The sequence below is a fragment of the Orcinus orca genome, chromosome 16, assembly GCF_937001465.1.
Source record: "Orcinus orca chromosome 16, mOrcOrc1.1, whole genome shotgun sequence".
NCBI lineage: Eukaryota > Metazoa > Chordata > Mammalia > Artiodactyla > Delphinidae > Orcinus > Orcinus orca.
In genome coordinates this window covers 18,905,138-18,928,600 of record NC_064574.1, presented here as the reverse complement: position 1 = coordinate 18,928,600, position 23,463 = coordinate 18,905,138, and the positions used below count along the sequence as shown (strand labels likewise).

Genomic DNA, 23,463 nt, shown 5'->3' with positions numbered 1-23,463 from the left:
GTTGTCCCTGGATCACAGGACCCTGGCAGTGGTGGGCTGCACAGGCTTCCAGGAGGGGAGGTGTGGCTAGTGACCTGTGCTTGCACACAGGCTTCTCGGTGGCTGTAGCAGCAGCCTTAGCGTTTCATGCCCATCTCTGGTGTCCATGCTGATAGCCACGGCTCGCGCCTGTCTCTGGAGCTTGTTTAGGCGGTGCTCTGAACCCTGTCTGCTGCACCCCAAAACAATGGTCTCTTGCCTCTTAGGCAGATCCAGACTTTTTCCCGGACTCCCTCCCGGCTAGCTGTGGCGCACTAGCCCCCTTTAGGACGTGTTCACACAGCCAACACCAGTCCTCTCCCTGGGATCTGACCTCCGAAGCCTGAGACTCAGCTCCCAGCCCCCACCTGCCCCGGCGGGTGAGCAGACAAGCCTCTCGGGCTGGTGAGTGCCGGTCGGCACAGATCCTCTGTGCAGGAAGCTCCCCGCTTTGCCCTCTGCACTCCTGTTGCTGCGCTCTCCTCTGTGGCTCCGAAGCTTCCCTCCCACCACCCCCCAGTCTCTGCCCGCGAAGGGGCTTCCTAGTGTGTGGAAAGTTTTCCTCCTTCCCAGCTCCCTCCCTGAGGTGCAGGTCCTGCCCCTATTCTTTTGTCTCTGTTTTTCTTTTTTCTTTTGCCCTACACAGGTATGTGTGGGGAGTTTCTTGCCTTTTGGGAAGTCTGAGGTCTTCTGCCAGCGTTCAGTAGGTGTTCTGTAGGAGTTGTTCCACATGTAGATGTAGTTTTGATGTATTTGTGGGGAGGAAGATGATCTCCACGTCTTACTCCTCCGCCATCTTGAAGGCGCCTGACAAACTAGCCCCAGCCTGCAGGCCCCAGCCTGTTCTAGGCTGATCGCTGCTGTCGGCACACCACAGCCTCGCAGCCTCTCACCAGGCCGGCCCCTGCGGCTGCTCCTAAAAGTCATATATATTTACTTAAAACATAAACACCAAGAAAATAACTATGATCTATAAAAAGGCCATTTTTGTGCATATCTTTTCATAACACATTTATCCAATGGGTTCATATGTTTTGCTTACTATGAATATTTTCGTATGAAACTTACATATGTCTCACTTACTGTGAATATTTTCCCATGTTAAATAATCTTCTGCAAGAGCATTTTTTTTTAACATCTTTATTGGGGTATAATTGCTTTACAATGGTGTGTTAGTTTCTGCTTTATAACAAAGTGAATCAGTTATACGTGTACATACGTTCCCATATCTCTTCCCTCTTGCATCTCCCTCAAGATCATTTTTAATGCCCCCATTATATGGGCATACTATAATTTAATCCCCTGTTGTTGGGCATTTGGGTTGGTTTCTAATTTTTCCTTCCTGTGAACTGTGTTGCTAGGTTCTTATACTCATCTATGATAAATTCCTAGAAACAGAATTGCTCAGGGCTATGGGTAGGCAAAACTTTTGATATTTGTTGCCAAACTGCACTTCAGGAAGATTGTGCCATTTTAAACATACTGTTTTATATCTCAAAAAGCAGGAGCAGAACTAAATGCCCAACTTAAAATTCTTTCTTTAAATATGTGTTTCTTTTTTTTTAAACTTTAATTCTTATAGAATATCCTTATTATTTTAGACTTCCCTGTTAAGAAAGTTTATTTCTTTAGAATTAAAAAAAAAAAAAAGATTGTGGGCCCTTCAGAAAGTGAACTTGGTATCTTTTCTCATTCAGACCACGTGACGTAATTGGCAATGATACAATGAGTGTTTCAAACTTAAGACCCCAGATCCTATGGGCTTTGAGGAAGTAACCTGGAAGATTCACCTTGTCTAAAACACACCAAAATATCTGGTAAATCTTACTCAAAACAGGCACTAATTTCTAGTTATATTGTAGTGGAATCAGCTTAGATTGTAGAAATTGTAGAAACTGTAGTAGAATTAGTTTCTGGATTTTTGAGATGTAGCATAGTTAAGTGGATCCTTTAAACTGGAATCTGATTTTTTTATTGTTATTTTCAAGAGATATGGAATACACTGATTCCAACTAAATATAGTAGGTCCAGTCTCTCCAGGAATGAATGACTATAAGGCAATCAGACAGCTGCTGACTGTCAAAGGAACTGATTCTTCTAAGGTTCCAAAATGGGTTGTTAAAATGTAAATCACTTCCTTACACATTTACAAAACTATAGAATCCCACAGGGAAGCAAATTTTTATTTTAGCCATAAAACTCAGAAGATGCTTCTAATTTGTTGTCCATCTGAGCACAGAGGTGCTGTAGAGCAGCTGGGATTGCAGTCGGTTGCATCTAACAGAAACCTGACTATGGTGCTTTAACCAAGGTGGGATTAATTTCTTTCATACAACAAGAAGTCCAGAGCTGGTACAGCTGCCTGAAGACATTGCCAAGAATCTAAACACCATCTAACTGCTTGGTCTACCACTTTTGTTACAAGACTTTTACCCTCTGGGTGGTAAGATGCCCAGAAGATGGAGAAAAGCTAAAGCTGTGTGCAAGCTACTCATATCCTTTTTATTAGAAGAATACTAATCTGTTTCTGGCTCATTGCCTCAAAGTCTACATGGCCACCCCCTAGCTGCAAGGGAGTCTGGAATTGTGAAATGTGTGTCTTTTCAAATGAGGGTTATTAATAAAAATGAAGGGGGAGAATGGAACTTCCCTGGTGGTCCAGTGATAAAGAATATGCCTTCCGATGTAGGGGACACAGGTTCAATCCCTGGTCAGGGAACTACGATCCCACATGCCACGGGACAACTAAGCCCACACACCACAACTACTGAGCCCGTGCGCCACAAACTAAAGAGCCCACATGCTCTGGAGCCCATGTACCACAACTAGAGAGAGAAAAAACCTGCACGCCACAACTAGAGAGAAGCCCGCGTGCTGCAACAAAAGATCCTGCATACTGCAACTAAGACCTGATGCAGCGAAGAATAAAATAAATAATAGATAGATAGATAGTTAGCTAGATAGATAAATAAATGAAGGGGAAAACCATTAGCCCAAAGACTTGAAGTTTTAATTTCCCAGGTTTTAATTTCAGCTGTACCAGTTGTAGACTCTGCAAATGTGGACAAGTTACATTTATTCTTTGGCTTTAGTTGCATCATCTGTGAAGTGATTAGGTTGGAGAAAATGAAGTCTGAGTGCATCAGTGTCCTGGGGCTTGTTCATACTGACCCATGAGAGCTGAGTGTGTTCTTCTCAACTTTGTGTTCAGTGATGTTTTATTGGCGGTCTGAAACTGGCCCTGGGGGGGGGTGGTGGTGGTAGTATTTACACCATGGAAATTGGCAAATGCTATGAATCAGGGTTTCCCATCCACCTCCTCCCAAGCAGGCTGTTAAACATTTACACTCTCTAAGAGACTTTCCAGTGTTAACAGCCTCCGAATCTATCATTTTATTTCTATAACTCAGTTTCACAGGGCAGTGAGGGCTCACCGCAGAGACCCTCTAAGCCTCTCTTTGCTCATTTTTCTATCCCATTTTTATGTATCTCTCTTATGTCACTTCCTTCTATACTTAGTCTTTTTTTTTCTCTTTTCTGATTTTCCTCCTTGTCAGCTTTTTCTTTAAGTGACCATGTTATAAAATTTAGAAACAAATGCATTTGCTATGATTATATACCAGACTTTTGTGTTTCTGATTGTAAAATAAGATTGGCGTGTTTTTTATTTAAAAAACAAATCCATTCTTTTCTTTCTGCTGTTACATCTAAAGTTGATTTCTATTTAAATACAACTCTAATCCCTCTTTTCTTCCTGGTGCTTTTTTTTTTAATCATCCAAAACTACTTGTAATGATCTGTTAACCAACAACTCGACTTAGTCCTTTCTCAATTTTGTTGAAAGCACAGAATTGGAAACTGTGACTTACCAAACTATTGGCTACCATTTCATTCATTCACATATTTTTATTGTGGATTTTTAAAATTAAACCTTTTATTTTGAGACATACATTCACATTCACATATAAGAAATAATACAGAGAGATACAGAGTTGAAAGAATAATACAGCAGTAACATCTTGCAAAACTCTAGTACAATATCAAAACAAAGATATTGACATTGATATATCCTAGTGCATTAACATTTTTCAATCAGATATTTAAGATTCCGTGGCATGGTTTTGGGTATGAAGGGGAGGGGTACGCCTTCCACTATTATTGGGCCCAGAGCAGATACCAGAACTCCAGCCAACTTCTTGCTTCTCTTTAAATCTGTTCCTGTCTTTTCTCTTCCTAGCACTTCCACAGCTGGGTCTTTTTTGTTTGAGTAGAATAAAAAAAACAAGGAGGGTTTAATATCTTGCTCCTCAAAAATGTGGTTTTTGAACTAGCAATGTGGGTATCACCAGAAAGCTTGTTTAAAAAACAGAATCTTGAGCTCCACCCAGACCTACTGAATCAGAATTTGCACTTTAACAAGCTCCCTGGGTGATTTGTATGCCCTTTAAAGTTTGAGAAATTCTAGTGTAACAGATTACTGGACAATCTCTAAACCAGACACATCCCTTGGGCCTCACTAAAGAGGTCTACCTGCAGTTGTAAACACCTCCTTGCTGCAAGGAGCTATGACCAGTCCTATGTAGTGGGTCATGGGGTCAGTAGACCTAGATTACCAACTGACCTCTCTCCCCTCATGGAGCCCAGGGCATGTAAAGATAAAGGACTCCCTCCTTAGGACCCATCCTTATGCCACTGAGCCCAGAGTTCAGTCTCTGAAGGGGTAATGAAGGCAGAAATCCCAACAGCTTGTGACAGTTTTTCATAGTGACCTTAAATTCTGCAGAAATTGTCCTCATTCTTGCTTTTTCATTCATGACTTGATCAAGTTGTCCCTTTTTCCAGCCTTCCCTTTTATAAGTCTTATGAAAGGAAAGTGAATGAGACTAAAGCTTGGATGGTTACCTGTTCTGTGTCAAGTACCAGATGCTTAATTTATGTGATCTCATTTAAGCCTTACCTCCCACCATGTAAAGTAAACCTTATCACACCCCTTTTACAGACTTGAAATGAAACAAAACAAAACCCAAGGCTCAAAAATTAAGTAACTAAAAAAAAAAAAAAAAAAAAAAAAAAATTAAGTAACTAGCCAAAGATCATTCTTAAATGAGAAGATAATAATTGTTTGAGTGTAGACCTTGAAAAATTCTCCTCCACTGGATAGAAATAAGTGACTCAAATAGCATTTCTTTCCTCTGGTCTTGTTTGTTTTCAACTTCCCACCTGATTATAGCTACTGGAATTTCATTAATGATCTCATCCATGCCCACAATGCTTGGGCATGTTTATAAATACTTTCCATGTTTTATTTCATTTAATCTTCATAGGACCCTGTGACATTGCTTTTATGACTCCATTTTATAGATGGGGAGACTGAGAGCTGTCAGAAATGGAAAATAGCCTGGCAGTTCCTCAAATGGTTACACATAGAGTTACCATATAACCCAGCAATTCCAGTCCTAGGTATATACCCAAGGAAGTGAAAACATACGTCCACACAAAAACTTGTACACCATTGCTCATAGCAGGGTTATTCATAATAGCCAAAAAATGGAAACAATCAAAACATCCATCATCTGGCGAATGGCTAAACAAACTGTGGTATATCCATATAATGGAATATTATTCAGCCACAAAGGGAATAAACTACCGACTCATGCTACCACATACACGAACCTTGCAAACATTATGTGAGAGAAGTGAAAGAACCAGCCACCAAGGACCACGTATTGTATGATTCCATTTATAGGAAATGCCCAGAATAGGCAAATGCATAGACACAGCAAGTAAATTAGTAGTTGCCTAGGGCTTGAGGAGCGATGGGGAGAGGAAGGAGGGTGAAAGCTAAGGGAATGGAGGGTTTTTTTTTTTGATTCTGAAATGTTCTAAAATTGATTGTGGTGATGGTTGCATAACTCCATGAATATAGTAAAAGTCATTGAATTGTATACTTTAAATGAGTGAATTGTATGGCAAGGGAGTATCTCGAAAAAAAAACTGTACAAAAACCAGAGAAACTAAAATCAAAACAACTGTGTGGCAGAGTCAACAGTTCAAACCGGAAATTCTCTGTCCTGCACCCCCTTCTACTTACTATACGCCATCCCACCGTTCAGTCCTGGCTCCCACCCCAGGCTCTGCACTGACATCCTGACGCTGAGCACCCCTGCTCTGTTAGGTTAGAAGATCTGGAGTGGGACCTGGGAAACAGCAGGTATTAAAGTCTCCCAGTAATTTCCAATGTGCACCATGTTCTGGATGGAGAAATCTTCTCAAGCCTGGCTCCGGGGGCTCTGGTACCATGCGTCTGTGTTCAGAGACTGTGATCTACGTGGTCTCTAAAAGATTTGGCATGAAATTTTGATCAAAGCAACTACTTCTATGCTTTTTCAGTGGAGGTTGTTTGTGGCATAGCAGTCAGAGAAATTGAACTGTCAGAAACTAATATAAGAATAATAAGGGAATATTTCTTCATTGAACACCCAAGATGAATAATAGCAGGAAAAATAAAATTTAAATTAAATTGAATATGTATATGACGTTACTTTTTTGTTAAAAGACTATATTAAAAGGAGACCACCGGACCCTCAATTTTTTTTTCAATAATGTTAGTGTTGTATATCCTGGCTTGAATAAAACACATTTCATAAAATACCTACACGGTTCTGCAATGCATTGTGAATGGCCTCTCTGGAGAAATCTTACATGCCTTTCAACTTTAGTAAGACATAGTAAGATGGTAATAATAGACGTTTTTGGCATATAATTCTGCAGACATTTTAATCATTTTTAGCTTTACTGATGAAAACCAGGGCTCACCTCACCTGCTACTGCCCTGTAGTAGTTTGGGAGAGATGAATAGGGCAGAAAGAACCTCTTTGTTCCCCACATAGTTGGGGCCATGGAGTCAAAAGCCAATGGGAATGTATTTGAAATTATATTAGTTGCAATAGAGTTTAGCTGCTCTTGGAGAAACTCAAAATGAGTGTGGCTTAATAAATGAGAAGTTTATTTCTCTCTCACATAAAAGTCCAAGATGGTGTGGCTGCTTTGTCCTTCGCTAGTGCTCGGGGATCGGGATGCTTCTATACATGCTGCTCTTCTGCTCCTAGGCTATTTCCTTTCTCCGTATGGTCAAGGTATGGCCCACCATGACCACCTCCACCACATCTGCATTGGAAAGAGAGGGAGAAAAAGAGCAGAGCCTGCCTCTTCCTTCTACGGACAGGAACTGGGAGTTGTATACATCACTTCAGCTTACATCCTACTGGCCAGAACTTAACTGTCTTAAACATAGGACCACATCTAGCTACAAGGGAGGTTAGGAATTGTAATATTATTTTGGTTGGCTAAATGCCCAACTGAGAGTCCAGGTTTCCTATTACTACAGAACAATGAGAAAATGGATATTGGGGCATAACAGTTTCTGATAAAGGGAGACCAAAGGGCTTGAAATCATGGATATCATAAAGATAAAATGAGTTTTCTCCTTGGAGTTGTCTAGTATTACCTCTCCATCACGTAATGCAGAAGCAGATCCAGTTAGCTCCTTCCTTTCTCCAATCCTGCTTGTCTCAGTGTCCTCCTGAAACTCGGGTTCAGGGAAAACTTAGTGAGGGTCCACTCTGTGTTGAGTGCATAATGGGCCTTCAGTTACTCACAAAAATCCCATGAAATAGGTCCTGTATCTGTTTGCCAGTGGAAGACAAGTGGATCAGAGAGGCTAAGTGACTGTCCCAAAGCCACACAGCTGACTGAGTTTCTACTCATTGGTGTGTCTAGATGCTAATGAGTTAGATCTTTAAGGAGACCACACCTGGGACAAGGGGGGAAGGTAATGGGGCTTAGGAAGATGGAAGAGTAGGTACTAAGGGCAGTACAGCTACAAGAACTTCCATCGGGTGGAAATTTAGGGTTCGTGTGGGAGTGGTGGGAGATGCAGTGGAAGGAACAGGCAGAGGCCAGTTAAGTGGGACATCTATTAATAAATGGGCTTTTGTAGGCAAGGGGGAGCCCTGATGGGTTTAAGCGGGAGAGTGACACGGTCAGGTTTGCCTTTTAGAAATCTTCTCTGGAGGCAGATCAGCTGGGACCTGGAGAAAAGATCTAAGCGAGAGATGAACTAACACCTTCGTGGTGCCAGTGGCAGCACAGGGACAGAGTCAATAGATATCAAGGAGGTAAACCTATAGTTCTGATTGAACGTGGGGGTGAGGAAGAGAGAGAATTACAGGACAATTCCTAGGAGGACCTAGCTCGATGGTGTTGTTGATGGTTCCATTTATGAAGAAAGGTTTAACTAGTTTCTCTCCAACTGCAAAAATAATATTTCCAAACACCCTCATGGTAGGAGACTCTACAATTGAGAAATCTGTGGGAATCAGGTGACCAGGGCAATTATCGATACAAACTTATGAAAGCCCTTATTAATACAATTTTACCCCTACAACATTAAGGCAATGATAGGGTCCTGAATGAAGATGGTGTCAATGACTTTTTCCACATCTTGAATTAGTAAAATAGCAAAAATAGGTACTGTACCATTAACTCCCACTGACTGTAGCTCTCTTGAAGTTTTCGGTATCATCTTTCTCCATAGTTTCAATGGACTACATGTACATATGTTTTGCTCTGTTGAAGATAATAAGCATATTCAGAGGCATTTTCTTTTAGTGTCCAATGCTCCACCCCAATGCTTAATGCTTTTCTGATTTTACGATCTGGATTGTCAAAGTCACCATATCTAGGTCATGATTCAAAGTAACTATCACTGATTCATGTGTAAACTTGATGGCAAGTTCTCATATCTGCAGTAGAGGCATAGAGAGTTTTGAGTAAGGGGAGATTGCTGCAGGGGAGGGATTGCCACATTTTAAAGCTGGTTAGGAGTTCCCTGGACCATAAACGTGGGAGTCAACCTTCAGTTCCCCTGCAGTTTCTGCCACTTCATGCACGTGCTTCTGTTCACTTGACTCCAGCTGCAGGTCCCCCTGAGACCGAGGGGGATGGGAAAGGGGAAAGGCAGCTTGAGTCCCCCTCACAGGTGTTAGCTCCAAATCCTCTCATGGCTGAGCTAGCTTTGCCCTTAGGTTCGTGCTCAGATAATGGCTCATCTGCTTTGTTCCTGAGAAGCTGAACTACACAAAGGAAAGAGAGGAACTCAGGCTCTGGCATTTGCTGACTGTGTGACCCTGGGCAAGTTCAACTGCACAGTCTCCATTTTCAGGGGCTAATAGGGGAGCCATAGCTGCAGAATTTCTGTGTAAGTCAAGGATGAAATCTGTTGGGAATTAGCGCAAGGGGGTGTTGGCTAATGGACTTGCAGCTGCATTTACATGGCAAACTGTCCATTTTTAGTCTCCTTATACTATACAAAGTACAAATAAAAACACCAAAGTTTTCAAAAGGTGAAATTATTCATAATTCATGTGAAATTAAGGAAAATGCACTTGTCTGTCCCAAAGAAGAAGAAAAATAATGGTATGAAGTTATATCAATAGATAATCCATCAGAACAGGGAAAGATTGATTTTATAATGGAATGATGATAGTACAGTACATCCATCCTACCTTCAAAAGGGCCACAGAGGCTGAGGACTTACAGCAGTGTGATTCTTTACTTACGGTGGGAAGCAAAGGCTTCAATGATCCCAGTGTAAGTGCTTCTCTCTTTTTGAATTTATAACCAAATCAGTTTGTTCTGACACCATTATTGCTACTCTTCAAGAAAGGTTTTGATAGTCACAGGCAGGAAAAAAAATTGTTTCACATACTGTAGAAATAATTGGCAAAAGCCATCAGAAAGGAGTTGAGGTGGGACAAGTGGGAGAATGAATGCTCCCTAACCCACAGGGCTGTTGGGAGAATTAAATGAGATGATGCATGTGAACCTCTAATGGTACACAGCATTGGCTCAGTAAATGTTACCTAGAACTAGAATTAATTTTTCAAGATGCATTCCTCACTCATTCCCCAATTCAATACTTAGTCTTGTCTCTTACTGATAGAAATAGATATAGGCAGGATCCCAAACCCCACATTCTTGGCCAACTTTCTAAGAAAGCATACGTTAGTCCAACTTTTGAAAATTATCAATGCCTTCTGAATAATAAAGGCTCTGAGAAGTTCTGCAGGAAAGAAACTCACTGACCTTTGTTTAACCCAGTGTTTTCCAACCTTTTTGGACAACAACCCATCTATTATGTCGTGTTATTTTGTTTGTGGACCACCTGTTGGTATTTTTTTGGGGACAAGAGTTCTCTGGAACAACCTATGGCAAAATGAAAATTTCACCATCAGCAGTTTGTCAGGCTAGGGACTTCTAAGGAATGAGTGACTGCAAACTATTTAGGAGAAAAATTAAGTTCTCTTCTCCCCATCAATCAAGTGAAGATCACTTGACTTTGTGAGTAGAATTTTATGACAGATGAAGTGGCATAGTATGACTTGACTGATGTCACTGATTTCCAGCCCTGGAGGTCAAGGGGATGGTGAGGTGGTGAAACACCAGGTTACACATTGGTCTTGGCATTGCTTGGCAATTATCCTTAAATCATCCTTCACACCTGAACAGAGGTCCAAAGTTCATAGTCCCATTTACTCCAGCTCATCTTCTTTGGCCCTAATAACAGCTTTAGGAAGTAGGCAGGTGTTAAAGGCTGAATGTTTGTGTGCTCTCAAAATTCATATGTTGAAGCCCTCGTAAGTGTAATGGTATTTGGGAGTGGGGCCTTTGGGAGGTAATTAGGTTTAGATGGGGTCATCACGGTGGGGCTCTCATGATGGGATTGGTGCCCTTATCAGAAGAGGAAGACAGATCTTGCTTTCTCCATGTGCATACACTGAGGAAAGGCCATGTGAGCACCAATGAGAAGATGGCCATCTACAAGATAGGAGGAGAGCCCTCACCAGAAACTGCATCAGCAGGCACCTGATCTTGTACTTCCCCAGCATCTACAACTGTGAGAAACAAATGTGTAAGTCACCCAATCTATGGTATTTTGTTATAGCAGCCTGAGCTGACATAGACAGTAGAGTAGGAAATGGTTGATCTCATCTTATATCCAAGGAAACTGAGATGTCAAGAGATGAAGATATTTAAGAATAAAGAGCTAGAACTAGAACTTATGCCCCCTGAGCCCCCAATTCAATTTAACTCAACAAGCATTTATTTAGCACCTACTAGGTACTGTGCTAGGTTCTGGGAGTGTAGGGTGACAAAATCAGAGATTCTGCAGAGTTTAGAAGAGACAGATGTGAATAAAAGTCACGACAGTGTGAAAAGTACAACAGTAGACTCAGAGGGGATCAGGATGGGGGTATATGAGTGGGGTTTTGAAGGATAAATAACAGTTCTTCCAAGGGAAACAAGCAGGGAAAGACAGGATATTTCTATGATTTTGTTATAGTCCCCCTCTACTCACCCCTCATAGGAGGAGGCTGGCCTTAGAGGATATTAGTTGTGTGTGGTGTGTCTAGTTTCCAAGAAAACAAAATTCTGAGGATGTCACCTTCATTCCTTTCCACTTATTTTTGAACAAAGTTGGAGGCATAAGTGCTTTGCAAGAGCCACGTCACATTACAACATGATGATGGATGGGAGAAATTCATCAGTGTTGGCTGAGAAATTCATCTATTTATTCATCTATTTATTAAAGTTTTAAAACTTTAATAAATCAAATGTTTTAAACCTGGGATTGAAAAAACAGCCAAAGACACAGCATTCTGGTGTTGGTTTACACCCGGTTCCAATCCATTTGCTAGGAGCTGGGGAGGCCTTTTCCCTGGGGCCTGCTTTGCAGGGACTCCTGCCATGTTTCAATCCAAAGTTCCCTTCCCTTGATTAATGTGATTTTTCTGTATTTTCTTGGTAACTCTGAACCAATGAGAAACAAAGATCTTGGAAATCACCTCCTCCAGTTCCTTTTGATAGGGTCCTCAGTAGAACAGAACAATTAATTATGGGTGGCACCTGGGGAGGTTGCTTTTAAACAGCCACAGTGGTAACAGTCACAGCAGCCCAATATCACCTCCACCGCCACCTTTCTTTTATCTTTTTAAATTTATTATTATTTTTTATTGGAGTATAGTTGATTTACAGTGTTGTGTTAGTTTCTGCTGTACAGCAAAGTGAGTCAGTTATACATACACACATATCTACTCTTTTTTAGATTTTATTCCCATATAGATCATTACAGAGTATTGAATAGAGTTCCCTGTGCCATTCAGTAGGTTCTTATTAGTTATCTATTCTATATATAGTAGTATGTATATGTCAATCCCAATCTCCCGATTTATCCCTCCCCCCTCTTTTCCCCCCTGGTAACCACAAGTTAGTTTTCTTTTTTTTTTTTTTTTTTGTGGTACGTGGGCCTCTCACTGTTGTGGCCTCTCCCGTTGCAGAGCACAGGCTCCGGATGCGCAGGCCCAGCGGCCATGGCTCACGGGCTCAGCCGCTCCGCGGCATGTGGGATCTTCCTGGACCGGGGTACGAACCTGCGTCCCCTGCATCGGCAGGCAGACTCTCAACCACTGCGCCACCAGGGAAGCCCCAGAAGTTAGTTTTCTACATCTGTGACTCAACTTCTGTTTTGTAGATAAATTTGTACCATTTCTTTAGATTCCACATATAAGTGGTATCATATGATATTTGTCTTTCTCTGTCTGACTTCATTCAGTATGACAATCTCTAGGTCCATCATGTCATTGAAAATGGCATTATTTCATTCTTTTTTATGGCTGAGTAATATTCCATTGTATATATGTACTACATCTTCTTTATCCATTCCTCCATTGATAGACATTTAGGTTGCTTCCATGTCCTGACCATTGTAAATAGTGTTGCAGTGAACATTGGGGTGCATGTATCCTTTCAAATTGTGTTTTTTTTCCGGTTATATGCCCAGGAGTGGGATTGATGGATCATACGGTAGCTCTATTTTTAGTTGAGGAACCTCCATACTGTTCTCCACAGTGGCTATACCAATTTACATTCCCACCAATAGTGTTGGAGGGTTCCCTTTTCTCCACAGTCTCTCTAGCATTTATTGTTTGTAGATTTTTTTGATGATGGCCATTCTAACCAGTGTGAGGTGACACCTCACTGTAGTTTTGATTTGCATTTCTCTAATAATTAGTGATGTTGAGCATCTTTTCATGTACCTTTTGGCCATCTGTTCCACTGGCACCTTTCTACAACTGGGGAGGCTGTGTGCTGTGAGGCTTGTGGACCAGATAGACCAATATTTTTCTGGGCCAAACTGGTGCTGCTTTTGTGAGCATGTGTGGAAAGGGTTCAATTTTAATGATGCCTCTTGGGTGAAATCAGAAGTTCAGGGCAGTGAGAAAATGATCAATCCATCTGGGGATTCTTAAAGGCTGATGTGTACAACCTCGAGTTGCTCATGGATATTTCTTTTCCTCCCCCCGCAAAAGGGAACAGGAGGGTGGGTAACAAGAGGCCTCTAGGTACCAGGAAGCAGCAGCTGTGCTTTGTTCCTCTGTGGGTGGAAAGTATTCTGGGACTCAAGGAGGCAGCTGGGGACCAAAGGACTGCTTGAAGCTGGGCAGCAGCATGGGAAGGACGGCTTTTAATTAAAGCTCTCTCTGCTTCCTTGCAGTGGCTAAGAGGTCAGCTTCCGAGAATTCTGTCCTCTAGCTTGTTAGGACCCTCAGTCTTAGCTGGGTTTGAGAAATGTATCCTTCTTAGCACATCTTCCTTTACAAACTTTAAAAGGGGTATCTATTGGCTTTTGAAGGAAACTGGCTAAATTTTGGTTAGACTCTCCCAGCCCTATCAGCCAGCCTGGATGTGCTGATCATTCCATGTTTGAGTCACCATACACCCTCCCCACCAGTTCAATTTGTACCTTTCCTTTTTGCTCTGTGCCATGTGAGGCTATGTAATTTGTAAATTGCACTACCTGGGCTCCCTTACCTTCTGCCTTATGCTTGGGTTTGGCCAATGAGAGGAGATCAGAGTGTGGGAAGGGAGAGACTAGGGTCTTTATTCCCTCCCACTCTGTGGAGGTACCATGTCTCTGACACTTCCATGTCTCCTTCTCATTGGGTGATCCCTCTTCGATGGTTCCATTTCTTACTGGGCTTTACTAAACTACTTGCTCTGGAATCCTTCTCCTTCTCTGGGTCAGCTTCTGGCAGACCCAACCAAGACACCACCTAATTGGCTATCTTGAAAGAATGGTCAGCATGAACGTGGGTAAGAGATGTTAGGATTCAAACAACACTTGTGCTGTTACAGCCCTGAACCAACCAGAGAGGAAGATTGTCTTTGGAGTCAAGTGGGTTAACAATGGGATTTAATCCTGTTAGATAACTGCTTCCAGCTACTTGGGGAAGGAAAGCAAGCACATGGCCCTTTTTGGGATTCACCTTGGATGTGTGTCTAACTCTGCTTGTTCTGGGTTGCTACCATAGTAACAAGAGTAATTAATTTTAGTTACGACATCTCTCTCTTCTCACCACCTCCCTCCACTCCAGTTCATTCTGAACTTGCTTTGAATTATTTTAGTGAAGCAGTCAGAACTCCTATCTACCTTCATCTGAACATTGATAATGTCCTCTTTCTGATTTTATCAGGCTCCATGTTCCTGTCGTATGTATCGCCATTTCTTTGGTGACAAAGCACATGCATATTATAGCTCAGGCCCTTAAACAGGTTCAGCAATTAAAAAACCCAGATGCATCTGGGACAGTGGTTGGGCCCCTTGTCAACTCAGAACATCTGCTTGGCAGATGGGGCACCTTGGTTTATTGCTGTCATTAGGAGCTGTCAGTCAGAGGAACTGAGACCCGCATTGCCCTCCAAGATGTTACATATTAAAAGCTTGCATTTCCAACCAAGAGCTCAGTTCTACTTCACATTTTATTTTTAATTCTCAGTTTTTGTTCACCAGTGTGTATTCATTTCTAGGAGTCGTTCAAAAGGCACATGATGGTCTTTTTTTGATTGACACCTCTCACCCAAAAGTTATAGACATGATAAATGCAGCAGCTGCTTGTGATTCTCTGGGCTGCTCCCCCTCGGCCTATCTGATTTCAGAACCTCTGGGGTAGACGGTTCCATGTTGTTATATCAGAACCATGGAATACTATGCAACTTAAAAAGTCATGGGTAAGTCTACTCATCCACTCAGTAGCACCTGGCCCTGGGATGGGTTCTTGGAAATAAAAATATCAGACCTGATCCCTGCAACGGTATAGTTCACAAGACCACCTCCATGAGACCATGGGGGTTGATGAACATGGAACAAGATAATTAAAATATACCCTGACAAGTTAATGGAAATACAGGAATTAAGGAAGTTTGGGGTGATGAGCATATTTTGGGCGGAGACCCCAGATCCCAGTATGTAAGTTGTGGCAAGTATCATCAGCGACCAGACCTAAAGACTTAGCCTCAGAGGAGACAAGTGGACTGCCCATTGTTCGTAGGCCTTTCGCACTGTAAGACCTTGGATGTCAGCTGGCCCAGTGCTCACTTGTCTCCTCTCCACAAATCCCGACAAGGTAATCATCCAGCCTCTGCTCGGCGCCGCCTGGTACTACCTCTGTTGATGATCTGCAGCCTGACTGGACAGTACAGACAGGAGGAAGCCATTCCTTGGGACTTTGCCCATCGACTGTGGTCTTACCCAAGTATTTCTGCTGCTTTCACACAGCAACCCTTCCTATTTGGGCCGGCACTTTGCATATTCTGCTATCTGTACTGCCCCCTTTGGACCTTTGCCCATTAAGACGCTGCTTAAAATACTATCTGTAGAGAACTGCATTATTGTTAACAGTTATTTAATTCTACCTTCTCTTTTGTCAAGTTTGATCTTGAACCTGTGTGTGGAAGTGACTCTCTGTCAGTCCCAAGCGTAAACCAAGAGATTTTAAGAGACGTTACAATTATTTACTAGCTCTCGGACTCTCTTCCTCTGCCCTCCAAATGAGCATGTTCCACACAGGGAATGCTCCTTTAGCCTGGGCCCCTGAATGCAAAGACACCTGGAACAGAGGTGCAGCTGGGGCCAGGGCCTCAGCTGACCTGCAGTCCACGTGTAATATGAATGAGGAATAATCTTTGTTTGTGTAAGCCGTGGAGATTTTTGGGTTGTCTCTGCAGTAAAGCTGACTAATTAATTATCCATATCTGGTTTTAGAATCCAGGTTAATCTAGTCTCATAAGATGGTCTGGAACCTTTCTTTTCTTTTCTCTGAAAGAATTTATACAATATAGAAATAGTCTGTTCCTTCCTTGAACATTTGGTAAAATTTGATTATAAAACTGTCTGGGCATAGTATGTTTTTGGGGGGGTGTAGAAGAATTTTGACAAATGATTCTTAAAAAAATAGTTATTGACATATTCAGATTTTCTATTTTTTTCTCTGTCTATTTTGGCTTTCTATACTTTTATAGAAAAATTCTCCTTATATCTATGTCTTATGTCAACCTAAAGTGATTTGTAAGAATCTCTTATTAAAAAACAAACTTTTCTTGTTTATTAATTATGATCTAATGAGAATATTATTTGTGCCTTCTTTCTTGATCACTTTTGTAAAAAAGTTTATCTACATAATTATTATTTTCAGAGAACTTGCTTGTTCTTTGTCAAAACTACTTTTTTCTATTTCATTAATTCTGATCTTATTTTTACTTGCTTATTTCTACCTTTTTGAGTTTTCTTTCTAGGTTTAAAAGTGAATGCATAATTCATTTATTCTCCATATTTCTTACATTAGTTAGCATTAGAGAGTTGGCTGCATATAGCAGAGACCCAAAATAACTACAGTTTAAACAAGACAGAAGTTTATTTTTCTCACGCATGAGAATGTAGGAGGTAGGAAATCCAGGGCTGGCATAGCAACTGTGCTTCACAAAAGCCTAAGGATTCAGGATCCTTTTATTTTGTTGTTTGTACAGTTTTCCTCTTGTCCACTTGTTGCAAGATAATTTATCTCTATGACTCTGTTCCAGCCAACATGAAGGAGGAGGAGAAGAAAGGATTCCCTCCCTTGAAGATATGACCTGGAAATTACATGCATCATGTCTGCTCATATCCCATTGGCAAGAACTCTTCTGATGACCACACAAGAGATGCTGGTAAATTTGGTTTTTATTCTGAGAAGCCCTGTGTTCAGCTAAAAATTAAGGGATATGTTACTGTGGGAGGAAAGGATAATGGATACTGGGAACAACTAGTAGCTCTGGCCACAGTCCATCCCTTTGCTACCCAAACATCCATGTGTTCCCATCTTCCCAACCATCCCTACACCAAAGGAGACAATTCCAAGGTCCCTTGTAGTTATTGAACCCAACTCAGAGTCTAGGATCTCTGGGTAATGCATGGTCCTCTCCATTAGGTCTACATGTGGCTCTTCATGGTGCAATGACTTAAAAAAATACAAGATAAATTATCTGCCTCTCATATAGCCAATATACAATGATGAAGTAGGGTTAGGAAAACAATCATAAAAAAATCTCATTTGGACAGCGGGGAAGGTGAAACACAGAACAGCAAATGCCCCCTAATGACTGATCAAACCCCATTGCCCATCCAGTATGATTCCCTCTCTTGGACGAACTCTTTAGTTCATCATCTTTTGATGTCGTCTGGCATTACCATTTTGGGTGTTCTTTCTTATCCATGATCCTCCCTTGACACATTTGAGGTGGGCCATTCAGAGCATGTTCTCCTTGTGGACTAGAAAGATTTTGAAACCCACTTCTTGATGGTACATGTCAAGTCAATTCTTTGTCAAACACCCACAGCCAGCTCTCTTTCTCTTAGAAATAAAAATTTAAACCTGAAGGTTCTGTTTTGAATTTACTTCTGTGCTTTGCTCATTACTCTCTCTTTCAACTTAGTGGCAGCTAACTAGTTGCACCTAACACAAAGACTTCATTCATCTAATCATTTCCTAGAGGCTGGCTCCAATGTTCTGGCAAAAACATCTCTTAAAAGAAGGTGTTGAATACATTTGGGGGCCATGGTTTTATCTCCTGCTAAGTCTGGCACTACAGGGCTATCACTCCTAATAGCTGTATTTGGGGGCTAGAGAAGCAATTTTCAACCCTGAAAAAACCCAAGCAAATAAACTCCTGGTCAACTTAGACTGTAAACCACAGGCAGAGTGTGCTTCAGTGCTAGCTGTCTAGCTTTATTTTGGATTTATATCTCTTCTCTAGGATTTATATCTCTTCTCTGAAAACCACGAGCAGTGCTAACTCAGACCAACATACTCTATATATTATATATGTATTCCTCTAGCACTATAGCCTCATTGAATCTGTGTTCTATCTTCCAAAGCAGTGCAATACTATTCTGCCAAAGATTTAGTCCCTGTGTAACAAGGCTTACTAATTTTCCAACCTGCAATATCTGAGTCAACATGGCCATCACCCAGTTAGTATTCTAAAGCCACATGGATGTTTGTCTCTGTTATGTTCAGCGTTCCACTTTAAGGTACCCAAATTAGGTGAGTCTGTGTTTAACAGAAATAGTGGCTTTAACAGGACAAATATTTTTTTCTCATGTAAAATGCTAGAAGTAGCCAGTCCAGGTCCATCAGGAGGAAGTTCTGCTCCATGAAATCCTCAGGAACTCACGATCTTTCTGTCTTTTTGCTTCACCAGTCTTCAAGGTGTTGCCCTTGTCCTTATACCTTTAGAAGCACCACAACGCAGAGTGATTTGTCCTGGTTTGCCTGGGACTTTCTTGCTTTTAGCACTGAAAGTCCCATGCCCAGGGAAACCCCTCAGTACCGGGAAAACTGGTATAGTTGTTTGCTACTCTGTATCCACCCCAATTGGATGTACCGCAATACAGTCCCACAAGTTAAGGGCTCATCCTTTCACAAGACTGCCCCCACTTTAGACAGCAGCTGCAAGGGGGTCCCCAGGCCACCTGAACTTCTGACCAATTGCCTACCAGTCTAGGAGGTTCCCACAGCTCCACACAGGGGTGATAATTTACTAGAATGATCCACAGAACCACTGAAAGTATGATATTTATGATTATAATTTCAAAAGGATACACATAGGGAGAGGTCAAGAAGGGTCCTAATGCAGAGCTTCCATGGCCAATGCCACGGATTCAAGGGTGCATCACTCTCCCAGCACAGCAGTGTGTGCACCAATCAGGAAGCTCCTCTGAGCTTTGGTGTTCAGAGTTTTTGTTACATGGGCAAGATTGATTAAATCATTGGCCACGTGATTGAACTCAATGTCCTGCCCACTGCCCTCTCCCCGGAAGTTGGGTGCTTAAAAGTCTTAGCTTGTGCTTGGTCTTTCTAGTGACCAGCCCCTATCCTGAAGCTCTCTCGGGTTCCACCATGTGTCATTTCATTAGCATAATAGAGATGCTCTTATCACTCAGGAAATCCCTAGGATTTTTGAAGTTCTACGCCAAGAACCTGGGACAAAGACCAGACAAATTATTTACTATACCACAGCCAACCTACTGCCACCATGTCTATATTTCCATCAGCAGGAAGGTGAAAAGTGTCAAGAAGTCACTTTGAGGATATGATCAGAAAACTGTACATATTACTTTTGTTTACAGTCCACTGGACAGAACTTCAACACTGGCCATTCTAACTATGAGAGAGGTTGGGAAGGGTGGTCTTCATTCTGAGCAGCCATGTGCCTACCTAGAAACCAGAGGTTTTATTATTACAGGAAAGAGGGAGCATAGATATTAAGGTACAGGTCCCAGTCTAAGCCATATTTCTTTCTTTGATAATTTATTAAGCCTACACATTTTCTTTGATGTCCTGTTTTAGCTTGTAGGGTGCTACAAGATTGGTATGCAATATTTTCATTGCTTCTCAGTTCCCAGTCTTTTGTAATTTCCCTTGTGATTTCCTCTATATCCCATGGGTCACTTAAAGATTGTTTCTTAATTCACAAAATGATATTTTCCTTTTTAGTAAGCATTTTGTTGATTTAAAATTGAATTCTAAGCAAGACAGGAATAAAGACACAGACGTAGAGAATGGACTTGAGGACACAGGGAGGGGGAAGGGTAAGCTGGGATGAAGTAAGAGAGTGGCATGGACATATATACACTACCCAATGTAAAACAGATAGCTAGTGGGAAGCAGCCGCATAGCACAGGGAGATCAGCTCAGTGCTTTGTGACCACCTAGAAGGGTGGGAGGGAGACGCAAGAGGGAGGAGATATGGGGATATATGTATATGTATAGCTGATTCACTTTGTTATAAAGCAGAAACTAACACACCATTGTAAAGCAATTATACTCCAATAAAGATGTTAAAAAAATTGAATTCTGTTGCTATCATAGAATATGAACTTATGATATCAATTCTTTGAAATTTATTGACTGTCTTTTTTTTTTTTTTGCGGTACGCGGGCCTCTCACTGTTGTGGCCTCTCCCGTTGCGGAGCACAGGCTCCGGACGCGCAGGCTCAGCGGCCGTGGCTCACGGGCCCAGCCTCTCCGCGGCATGTGGGATCTTCCCGGACCGGGGCACGAACCCGTGTCCCCTGCATCGGCAGGCGGACTCTCAACCACTGCGCCACCAGGGAAGCCCTATTGACTGTCTTTGAGACTTACTACATGATCAATTTTTTAAAATTTTTGATGTAAGCTAAAAAAAAATCTGTTGTCTGCAAGATTAAAATATGAACTCTCGGGCTCCCCTGGTGGCGCAGTGGTTGAGAGTCCGCCTGCCGATGCAGGGGACACGGGTTCGTGCCCCGGTCCGGGAAGATCCCACATGCCGCGGAGAGGCTGGGCCCGTGAGCCACGGCCGCTGAGCCTGCGCGTCCGGAGCCTGTGCTCCGCAACGGGAGAGGCCACAACAGTGAGAGGCCCGCGTACCGCAAAAAAAAAAAAAAAAAAAAAGGCTTCTTCTAATTATTTCCACGATTGTCAGTTTGCCTCCAAGACTGGTCAATCCAGTTTTTACTCCCTTCAGTCCTATAGAACATTGTCCATTTCTTACACCATCTTGAGCATTGTGTATCATCATAATTTTATCTTTGCTGATGGTCAGAATACCTCCTTTTGCTAACGAGGAGATAGAAGCTTGAACATGTACAGCCGTTGGCAAAATAAAGCAGAGGGAGCTCCGGGAATGGATCCTGACTCTAATTTCCTGCCCAGGACAGGGGGTAGAAAAAAGACAAAATCCAGCTGTGCCTGTCTTTTATATCCAGAATTGTGAATTCTAGAATTTGTTTATTCTGTCCAGCACTGACTGAGCTGAAATTTTGTGAAAGAGATGTCCTTGCCAGAGGGATGAATCAAACCTGCCAATATCTAAGCCTCATGCAGGACACAGGAGCTTGACAAATATTTTTTAGCCAAATGTGTTTTCTTAGCTGGAAGCCAGAGAACAATCAAGTTTCTCTTTTGCTGGCTGTGTAGCTCAGCTGGGTCCTAGGAGCTCTGGTCTCTGCCCAAATGTTTCTAGGATTTTCCTTCAGAAGCTGGCAGCAAAGGGACCACCCACCTATCCCAGTTAAGGTTATTGGTCTTTTGGAAGCAGAAATGTAACCACTTAAGTGCAGAAAGTAAAATAACAATTGAATGTTCATACTTCTGGTCCCATTTGAGCCTCACACCACCCTGTGAGCTAAGAATGATTATTGTTCCCCTTTCATAAATGAGTACACTGAGGGTTAAAAAAGGCTAGGGAAATTTTGTTGTTTTACACAGCTAGAAAGAGGCCTTCCCTGACCACCTTCACCGTGTAACCTGCTGTCCCTGGCCAGTCACTATCAACGTTACTCTATTTTCTTAATATCACTGATCACAATGTGCAATTATTGCCGACTTTCTTTGTTTACTTACTGTGATAGACAGTCTCCAATATGGCGCCCAGTGATCCTCACCTTCCAGTATTCATGCCATTGTGCAGTCTCTTCCGACTTTGAATCATGCTGGTCTGTGTGACAGAATGTAGAAGAAATGATGTATGACTTTCAGGCTTACATCAGAAAGGGCATAACTCTGCCCTGCTTTGGGAATCCAGCAGCCTTGCCATGGGGACACTCAAGCATCTCAGGGAGAGACCCACATGAAGAGTAACTGGGGGCTCCTGCCAACAACCAGGATGAACTTGCCAGCCATGTGAATGGCCCACCTTGGGCATGGATCCAACAGTCCATGTGAAGGACTTCCCAGCGAAGCCTTCAGATGACTGCAGCCCAGATGACTTTAACTGCAATCTCACAAGAGACCTTCAGCGAGAACCACCCAGTCAAGCTGCTCCTGAGCGCCTGACCCATATGTGATCCCATTTGAGATACTGGAATTGAAAATGTAATACATAATAAATGTTTATTGTTGTTTGAAGCAATTTGTTAGACAGCAATAGATAACCTAAGACAATCTATTCCCCCCAGCAGACTGTAAACTCTGTGAAGTCAGGGCCCATGCTCTGATTCACCACTCTCACACCTAGAATGATGACAAGCACACAGCAGCAACTTAATACATATTTAGTAGCTGAAAATGGTAGAGAGAGGATGAAAATCTTCATGCTGTCTCCTCACCTCTGGCCCCTTCCCACAGCACTCTATTGCTTCTCTTTCCTCACAGAGTTGAGTCACACAGCCACCTGGGGGGTGGGCTTTTTCCTGTTGCCTACACAGCAATTCATAGTTAATTAAACCTTTGCATAAACGGAACAAGAGAGGATGTAAAAGTAATGAGCTGACAGCCCAGTGTGTATTATGTGGGGCTGAGGAGAGAATTTAATTTAGAGAAGAATTATGTAGAGGCGGAAGAGCAGTCCATTAAAACAAACCAACTGTCTGGAAAGAGATAAAACAAAAATGGATTCTGCATCCTGTGAAATAAATAGCAAAGCTGCACATTCAGGGCGCTTTGGGATCTTTAGAAATGAGACTGAGGATGAGTGGGAAAGGGACACGCTGGGTTGGGGGAGCAGAAGGGGGTCCCTTCAGTTCTCCCGTGTGAGTTGCAAGGTGTGTCTTGCTGGAGCTTAGTTCTCCTACTAGGATTGCTTTACTCACAACCTATGTCTTAGTGTGGGTTTCCCACAGAGTAGATTGTGAGCTGTGGATTCAAGTGCAAGCATTTTATTGGGAGTTGTAAAGAATACAAGTAGATGGGGAGTTAATCTAAAAAGGAAAGGTAGTAAATAGAGAATGAGTTATTAATCCAGCTACCATACTAGGTAACTGGAGATTAATTCCATGGGGGAAATTTTGAGAGACCTCGAAAAACACACACATCAGATTTATCTCAAAGGGTGAGGGAGCTGAGACAGTTACACCTCCACACTCATCAGGGGATGTTAACTCGGTGCTTGGTGGATTCTCACAGTGACAAAAAGCCTGAAGGCAGGCCACTGGCAGAGACGTAGTTGTCAGCGCTGGAAGTGAGGCTGATGTGCACAGAAATGGTATGGGGTCCTGGGGATTATGGCCAGGGCATTGAAGAGAATCGG

At 42.2% G+C, this 23,463-nt stretch overlaps 2 long non-coding RNA genes across 4 annotated transcripts in view; one reads left to right on the top strand and one right to left on the bottom strand.

The window, feature by feature from the left end:
- Positions 1 to 23,463, top strand: part of LOC117202482 (uncharacterized) — a 123,009-nt gene that overhangs the window by 94,291 nt on the left and 5,255 nt on the right. Inside the window, exon 3 of the long non-coding RNA XR_004484890.2 lies at positions 16,996 to 17,121. This is a non-coding gene — a long non-coding RNA (uncharacterized LOC117202482). The remainder of the gene's footprint in view (positions 1 to 16,995; positions 17,122 to 23,463) is intronic.
- Positions 4,000 to 21,935, bottom strand: LOC125961354 (uncharacterized). Of its 3 annotated transcripts, none has more exons than XR_007471965.1 (4): positions 21,840 to 21,935; positions 8,557 to 8,646; positions 7,526 to 7,703; positions 6,557 to 7,185 (listed from the first exon to the last, which is right to left on the bottom strand). It is a non-coding gene; the product is annotated as an uncharacterized LOC125961354 (long non-coding RNA). The 3 variants fall into 3 exon arrangements; XR_007471967.1 differs by having other exon boundaries at positions 7,526 to 7,640; XR_007471966.1 differs by lacking the exons at positions 6,557 to 7,185; positions 7,526 to 7,703 and adding an exon at positions 4,000 to 4,272.